The sequence below is a fragment of the Phalangium opilio genome, unplaced genomic scaffold (genome assembly GCF_054372755.1).
Source record: "Phalangium opilio isolate 3A_F unplaced genomic scaffold, DU_Popi_V2 ptg000090l_1, whole genome shotgun sequence".
NCBI lineage: Eukaryota > Metazoa > Arthropoda > Arachnida > Opiliones > Phalangiidae > Phalangium > Phalangium opilio.
The window spans coordinates 1,778,624-1,787,029 of record NW_028324195.1 but is presented as its reverse complement, the minus strand read 5'-3'; positions in this window follow the sequence as shown (position 1 = coordinate 1,787,029).

Sequence of the window (8,406 nt, the reverse complement as noted above, 5' to 3'; positions counted from 1 at the left end):
ACAAAATATCTCAGTACGACCCCGTAACTAAATCAGGCGGGCTTTTTAACAATTACGTAACCCTTTCTAACCGCTAAATGGACTTCGTATGATTGAAATCGAGGTAGAGCACCCGCCCCCGCGCATTCGTCCAATGGTATTTCCGCTGCCTCGTCTAATTCCTCCGCCATCTTCCTAAGCCTCTCTCCTGATTTTTTACTAATATCGGTGCGACATAGTGTTTTGAAATCCGCCTCGAGGCTTTTGTCAAGGGGATACATTGTATGATCCCTATGTATTCTAGCAAAAATTAGAGCATGTGGGAGACATAGCCGATCGTTATTTTTGATTTGTATAATGCATTTCTTCTCCCTGGCAAAAGTCTCGAAACTACAGATTCCAATAGCCTTTCCTCGGCGAGCGCCTTGGGGCAACCTCACGCGCTGTATGTTTATTCCTATAGGTCCGAGAAAAAACTTTGACCCCCCTTCGGAATTGTAAGCCTTATCAGCGACTACTTCTAATATAAATCCAATATCTATTTGGTCGTCCAAAACGTACTCTAGAAAGTCGCTTACAGATTCGACGATGTTATTGTCGAATTGTACCTCCATTTCCCATCCATCAAGATTAAAATTGGGGAAGGACACTACCCCGCTAGAAATCACGTTTACACCTGGTGGTGCAACTAGCGGAGATGGGGGTGGAGGTGGAGGAGTAAGAGCCCCACCCCCTACCTGTCCTTCCTCTTGATCCATTGACTCATGTTGAGATGGAGATATGGGGGGAGTACAATAGCCGTCTAAGAAAGAAACATCGGCGTTTTGAAAGGCCTCCTCCAGAGGCGATAAAGGAGGAGGATAGCTATTGTTAGCCCTAGACTGCCCGGGGGTAATGTTAAACATAGACGGGGGTGTAGAATAGTTTGCCATAAACGTGTCATCGGCATTTAAAAAGGCTATTTCTGACGAGTCTGGAAAGTCGACTAAAAAACTATCATCTTCAATAGGGAGTTCAATTTCTACATTAGAGTTGGCCATTGCGATAATTTAAAAATACAAATACCACAAAATACTAATAATAAATCTGAATAGGCTTAAATAATAATACTAAAACACAAAAATATACTAAAATACTAAAACAGTAAAGTACTTATAAAAAAAATTGAAAGTACTTATAAAAAACTGAAAGTACTTATAAAAAATTGAAAACACTTGTAAAAAATTTAAAATACTAAAACACTTGTAATACTAAGAGTTAAATACTAAAACACTTGTAATACTAAGAGTTAAATACTAAAACACTTGTAAAAAATTTAAAAAACTAAGTTAAAATACTAAAACACGTATAAAAACTAAGTTAAAAATACTAAAGCACTAAGATATGGGCACGGAATAACTCACAAGTTTTGTTTGGGAGCAGAAGATTTCTTGGCTTGCATCAACAACGGTCAGAACTAAACTGATGAGTAGCCTAGACTGATCCGCCCTTTTATACTTTCGTGATACAATTAGAAAAATAGATCCCCCTCAATGTCATAAACATGTCTTAACACGTTTGGGCTAGTCATAAAACACTAAATATAAATTCCATTGATAACAATACAACTGGTTCGACCACGCCCCCTTTTAAGGCCCTAAACCACCTGGTGTGGGGTCCAATTAAAGAATTGACAAAATAAATTCTTTTGTTCAAGTTCAGCCCCTTTTAAAGGCCATAGACCTCTTGGAATGCCCCAAAAGGACAAAGGGAATAGATGCTTTTGTTCCAGTTCAGCCCCCCTTTTCAAGGTCATAAACCAACTGGTTGGGTGGCCCAATTAAAGAAAAAATAAATTCCAATGCATCTAAGGAGCCCGAGGTCATTCACCCCTCCCAAAAGCCATAAATCATTTTGAGGAACTCTCAAGACTGAAAATAGGAATGATTTGAATAATTTTGATAAGTTTATTTCAACGCTTTAAACATTTGAAATGTTTTTTTCAAATGACGCGTTTCGTGTTGTTAAAATGTAATGAATACGACTGTTTTCGTTCCGATGGATTATTCAATTCCCTATGTATTCCTATGGGATTTTAGGAATTTTAAATGACGCGTTTCGTGTGGGTATAATGCAATGTAAATGTTCAAAAACGTTTTACTTTTAACACGAAATGTGTTGAGAAAAACTAAGTAACACCCTACACTATCACCACTGAAAAGGTTTTATCAAGGATGTAGTAGGTATAATAGCATTACAAAGAACAAATTAAGGAAAAAAATTATATTTATTTCGAGTTACTTTTCAAGTTTTTTGATTGGTTCTTTCATAATTTAAAAAACGTAATAAGGTATGGAATATATTACAACAATTGGATCTAACTTTCATGTCGCAAAAGTTCTTGAATAAACATTTCAATTATAGCTTTCTCGAGATTAACATGTCTAATTCTTAGTACAATATCGTCATTCGGAGTAAGTGTTGTTGGTATGGGTTGGGTTGGCGGAATGACTTTTTCTTTCTTCCACTCTTCTTGAGGGACATCTCTGTACTTTCTGTTTGGTGGCATGTCTTTAGTCAATGGGTTTTGGATGAATATAGGCATGTTATTTGTTGGTAATCCTTGAATTAATGGACAGTCTGCCTTGAATTTCTGATGCTCCTCGAAAACATGATCGTTAGGTTCCCATCCACGTAGCGTTAAGTCACAAAAATGGCATTTAACAGCGTCTGTCCCCGAACTTAAATAGTAAAACCCATGACGGGCTAGTTCTGACGGTTTTACAAACGTACTCGCAAATGCACCAAACGTTTCTAGACGGGTAATTTCTCGATTCATCTTATCCTGGCGGTGTCTAACAATCAAATGAGGTCCGGACCAAATCAGACGATATTTATATCCCAAATAAGGGGATGAAAGGTTAGATTGTAATGGATGCTGTTACTAAGCAGACGTTAATTCGCGAAGCTCTTTCAAAGCCAGGGAAAATACTGGCCGTTACTTTCATCCTAGTAACTGTATTTTTAGTTGAATTTGCATTTTGGTATTTTAAAAATTTTACTTTAATTTCGGGTAACGCAACAAAGACATAACATGTTGAGACTTGTCAGGATAATGCCTTCGGGGCAAACACCTGGAATCAATTAAATGTTTCGTGGTAAGAAGAGTCACCAACTAACAAAGCAATAAATCCGAAAATAGATTCCATTCATAACAATACAACTGATTCGACCATACCCCTAAACCCATTAAAACACGTCTTTATAGTAAAAATAAAAACGGATGGGGATAAATTCTTTTGTTCAAGTTCTGTCCCTTTTTATGGCCATAGATCCGTCTGACCATGGTTACGTATAAATAAAAAGCCGATGGAATGTCTTAACACGTTGGTGTGAGTCATAAATCACTCAGATTCCATTGATAACAATACAACTGGTTTAGCTACGCCCCCTTTTAAGGTTCTATTGGGGTGGGCAATAAAGGACAATAAAAAAAAAGCATCAGTCAATATACAAGCAGGCTAATTATCAACCCCGCACTCTCAAGAAAATCACGCAATAAAGATCGTTCAGTCCTCAGCTTTTAAACCGTAAAGACCTGCCGTAAGAATGTCCACCAAAGTAGGAGGTCGTGTTTTAGATTACCGCGTGAACGCCCGTGTTAGACTCGGAGCTGAATGCTCGGCGGTGTTTGGGGTAAATGGGTACGAGCCAAGCCTGCTTTTGACAAAAAAGGATGAGACAATTTTCAACATCTCGGAAGACGTTTTGAAGGAATTTATGGAGGAGTGGACGGAGATCTATTCAGCTATGGAGAGTGGCGACTGGGGTAATTATCGTTACTTGAACTTGAAAATAAAAATAACCGTTATGGAGGGGAGTATAGTATTCGACGATGGTAGCGTATTCACTCTAACAAAGGCCGAGGCAGGGAAACTGAACGAGAAATTTAGTTTTATGAGATTTCACTTCAAGCTTTTAAATGATCAAGCCGAAGTTATTAAATGCATGTACGAAGCTATTGTAAAACGCATGAATGGTATATATCAAAAATATTATGTAAGTCGCGGTACTATGTCGCACAATAATTACGACCGTGTAAAAAATTTCCTAGCAGCGTGTATAGTTCCTTCGAGCATTTTCGAAGATTTTTGTAACTTAGTTCGTGACAAAAACTTGACGCGTAAGCTACAATTATATAATTTATTCTACATTTGCTTAAATAACGACGCGTACATTCGCGAATTAATTGGAATTGATTGTGTTCATTAAAGGTTTTTGACTAAAATTCTGATTCATAATTATAATAAGCCTAGAATAACCTATCATAAGCCTATCCTTTTCAGGATCTACAATAGCATAAGCCTACAATAGCATAAGCCTATCCCTACAGGTATCATCCAAGTGACGTCATAAAAAATTAGCCGTGACGTCATCAAGAAAACCACCATCAGGTGGCTCAAAAATTCAAATTTCCCGCCAAAACCATCACGTCATCAATTCCCCCCATCTTGTCGCCCTCCCCCTCAATTCCCTCCCATCTCCCCCCACCCCAAGGATGGCTTTATAACCCAGGTTTTACCCCCCCCTGAATGAGGGGAAAGAAGGGGGGTAAAACCTGGGTTATAAGGCCGTCCTTACTCTCTTCTGTCTGTACTAATAACAAAACTGAATTTGAAACATCAAATATATTAATATAAGGAAGTTCCTTTAAGTTTCAAATTCACTTTACGACTCGAATAAAATATTTTGACTTGTGAAAAAGGTTCGAGTACGCAACATCACATTTACTTGATACTGGAATTAAGAAATTGTGACGGCTCGAACTTGCTATGAAACCGAAAAGTCAAGTCTCACACCCATAGGCGTATTTTTACTTTATAGGTGTGGATTTTCATTGTCTTGTTGAATTACACTCTTTGGAAACTCATCTTTGCGATTGCAAAACAATTCGTGCCGCAACTACCCCGGGCGTTCCTTGGTGTCTCTGATGTTTTGGAGAACAAATGCGAAACTATCAAGAACATTGTATTTTCCATCTATTTTATGGGTTGTTTCATTTTAGTGGAAAACTTTAAAGCCAACCTGTCGACCAAACTGACCGTGGACATTGATCGCAACATAAATAACTTAAACGATATCTTAAAATATCCCGACATGCCCATTTTATTTGAACCTAATGACTTTGAACTCTATCATTTCATTGAGGTAAAATGTCGCTTTTTGATAAGCGCATTCTTATTTGTTCGGTTCCCTGAACTGGAGAGAAAGTCTGACAGAGAAAATGGTGACTTGGATACTCATTAAATATTACGGAAATAGTTAGGTTCTAGAGGTAGAGAAAATACTCGTTTGTTGATTCAATGATTTCTGCTTCCAACGGCCACCCGAAATGCTTTTAAACAACATATAAATACAGGGTATTTTTGAAAAGTACATCAATAATGAAGGAACGTGTTTTTTGGCCCTTTGAGTGGAAAGTATCAAAGAACATGTGGTGTACAACATTTGCTTACGGAGATTTGGCCCCCAACAACAATGTAGAGTGTGACTTTAATCCAAGTAACCAGCTTGTTTAGAGATTTTGGACAATTTCAATAGCCTTGAATCTAAAAACGTTTTGTACCTTTGCTCAGCAGAAAGGTATAAAATGTATAGATGTATGCCTTCGACGGTAATGTTGTTTCATGGTGCTTGATAATCTCCCAGCATCCACTGCATTCGAACAATTTTTGAATTTATTTTTGTGCGGTAATTAGTTAGCTAAACACCATGAAACTTGGGATTGGCTTAACATTCTCGTCGTAGGCATGCTTCTACACATTTCATAACTTTCCGCAGATAAGTTACTAAATGTTTTTAGATTGAAGGCTATTGAAATTGTCTAATAGTTCAAACAAGGTGGATACTCGGTTTAAAGTCGTACTCTACATTGTTGGATTTTTCTTTGCTATAGGGGTCAATGTTTGGGGGATATATCTTCGTAACCCTATGTTGTGCACCCCATGTTCATTGATATTTTCCAGTCAGTTGGGCCCAATAACCACGCTATTTCATTATTGATGGACTTTTCAAAAATCTGTCGAGGGATGGTCCATGAAATACGTCACACTCCAAAGGTAGGCGGGAGTTTCTAAATTTCTGATAGGTCCAAGACAAATGGGTGACGTCACATTTAACATTAATTTTGTTACGAAATCATTAAGAGTGCGAATGGCTCTCTTTCGTTACAGAATGAATATACACCGTGGAATCAATCTCTAAAATTAATTATCAACATTTATGTTCCATCATGATAGAGTGGGCTATGCTTAAACTCCAGCTCTTTATTCGCCAATAATATTAGCGAGGATGAATCGGATCCCCCTTTCGATTGAAATGGTTACACCGTTTCTTTCCCACATTTTTGAAATCTGAATTCCACGCTCGATTAGACTAAGGTGTTCGTGTGACAATGTCGACCCCAATACTTTGTTAGAAAAAACCGACATATTTTTTCGGTCAATATAAGGCGAGTAATTAAGACGTGTCCCCATTGAATTACAAATCATGGAAAATATTCAAAGTTATTTAAGAACGAGGAATGATATCCTTGCCATGATTATGGCTTGACACCCGCTAGATCCGAGGGGCTGGTCACTAAGTGTGGTCGTTGTACACGACGGTACAATGGAAAGTGATTACGGGTAATCTATAAAACCCTGCCCATCACAGTGCTAAAATTATTTCGCGTAATCCGTAGCCGGTGAACAAGAAGCACGTACAAAGTAGCGAGGGGTTGTGACGTATCAAATGTAGGATGAGTTATGACCAAGTAACTCAAAAGTACGGAGGCGGAAATTCATTGATAGTGGCGACAGTTTATTTCGATATCCGACTTTAAATTCATAAATTCGCGCATCACGCTAATTTTCCATCAACTTTAAACTAGGTAGAAATTTTCAACCTAGTCTTAAGTTGACTTTATGATTGATATGAATGACTACAATTCAAACTCACCTTTTATCAGCGCACTAATGAAAGGCTCTTTGAAGAATACGAGCGAAGATTAGAAAAATTGCACGAAAACAGAGGACTTCATACACTTACCGTTTTCAACAAAGGAAAGGCAGCCATTTTGGCCATGGTTTCTAATTTGGAAATTATTTGTCTTCGGTCGTACTTTTTGGGAAAGCCCTTACATTACGGAAAAAACACTTTCTTACCGAGCTTTGCATATTTTTTCATGTCAACTAACGCAACCACATTCATGAAAAACGTCATAAACATAAGGTAATGTATTCTGCTAGTTACCTAAAGAGACAATAGGAACCTTTTGTTTCGTTGGGCTCTCCAAAACCTTTACTGCACTTCAAGCCTAAACGAAAACCAAAATAATTTTTGTTTCTATTGAACCTATAAAGACAGAACATTTACTGTTATTCTGCGTGTAATAAGAAGAACTTCCATCAAAAGGATATAAAGAATAGGTAGATTTTACTGATGACTAATATTTTTGAAACACCTTAAGAGCGAAGGCACTCGGGGTTTCCCATCAGCCCGTCGGGACATTTTTTATTACTTTTCAGGCGGACATTATTCTATAAAGAAGGGTTTTTAAGGTTTGGCCGCCGTTTAAAAAGATGGCAAAAAATCGACCATTCAGCCCATCTAAAGGTTAAAGGAAACCAGTGTACTAAATTTTTTTGGAATCGCTCGAAACGCGCGGACTTTGGGATGATGATTTTATATTTCTGGTTGCCATTTTTTAAGATGGCGGCGGATTCGAAAAATCTTTCTTAGTACGCACCTACCTATGAGTAACGTTCCTGCAAATTTTCAGCCTTCTAGGTCACGCGGTTTGGGGTGGGCGTTGATTATCAGTCAGTCAGTCAGGAATTTGATTTGTATAGATATAGATTTTAGAAAACAAGACGACCCGAAGGCTGGGCCCGTAATAGTAGCCACATCTTCCAGTAATAAAGAGGCATACAGAAAATTTCAGTGAATAGCCCTCGATGAGCTACCTTTAACTGTTTTAAAATGACTATTTCATTTTTATTTTACTTACAATTATAATACTGTGACACGAACGGAAAAACTTGAGTGAGTACCCTCACGATGAGCATCCTTTGACATTGGTAAAACTATATACCTATTAAAAGAAGTACTGAAAATCAGACTGAAGAGCTCCTATATGCCCTATCAAATAATTATGACCCTTAATCTTTACTTCAATAAACTTACTTAGGTTATAATTGTAATATCCTGGGCCACAAGCTAGTACTTTCATTAAACCTGTTCTCGATTTGTTGAAAAATACACTTAACTTCTAATAATAAACACCGCTTTAAGAAAATTCTAAATACATCGTCGATAAATACGTCTCATCGATTTCTTAGAATGTTGAAATAAGGGGAGCGGAGTTGAAAGCGTGAAACCCTTATTTGTTGTCAACGGGTGACAACT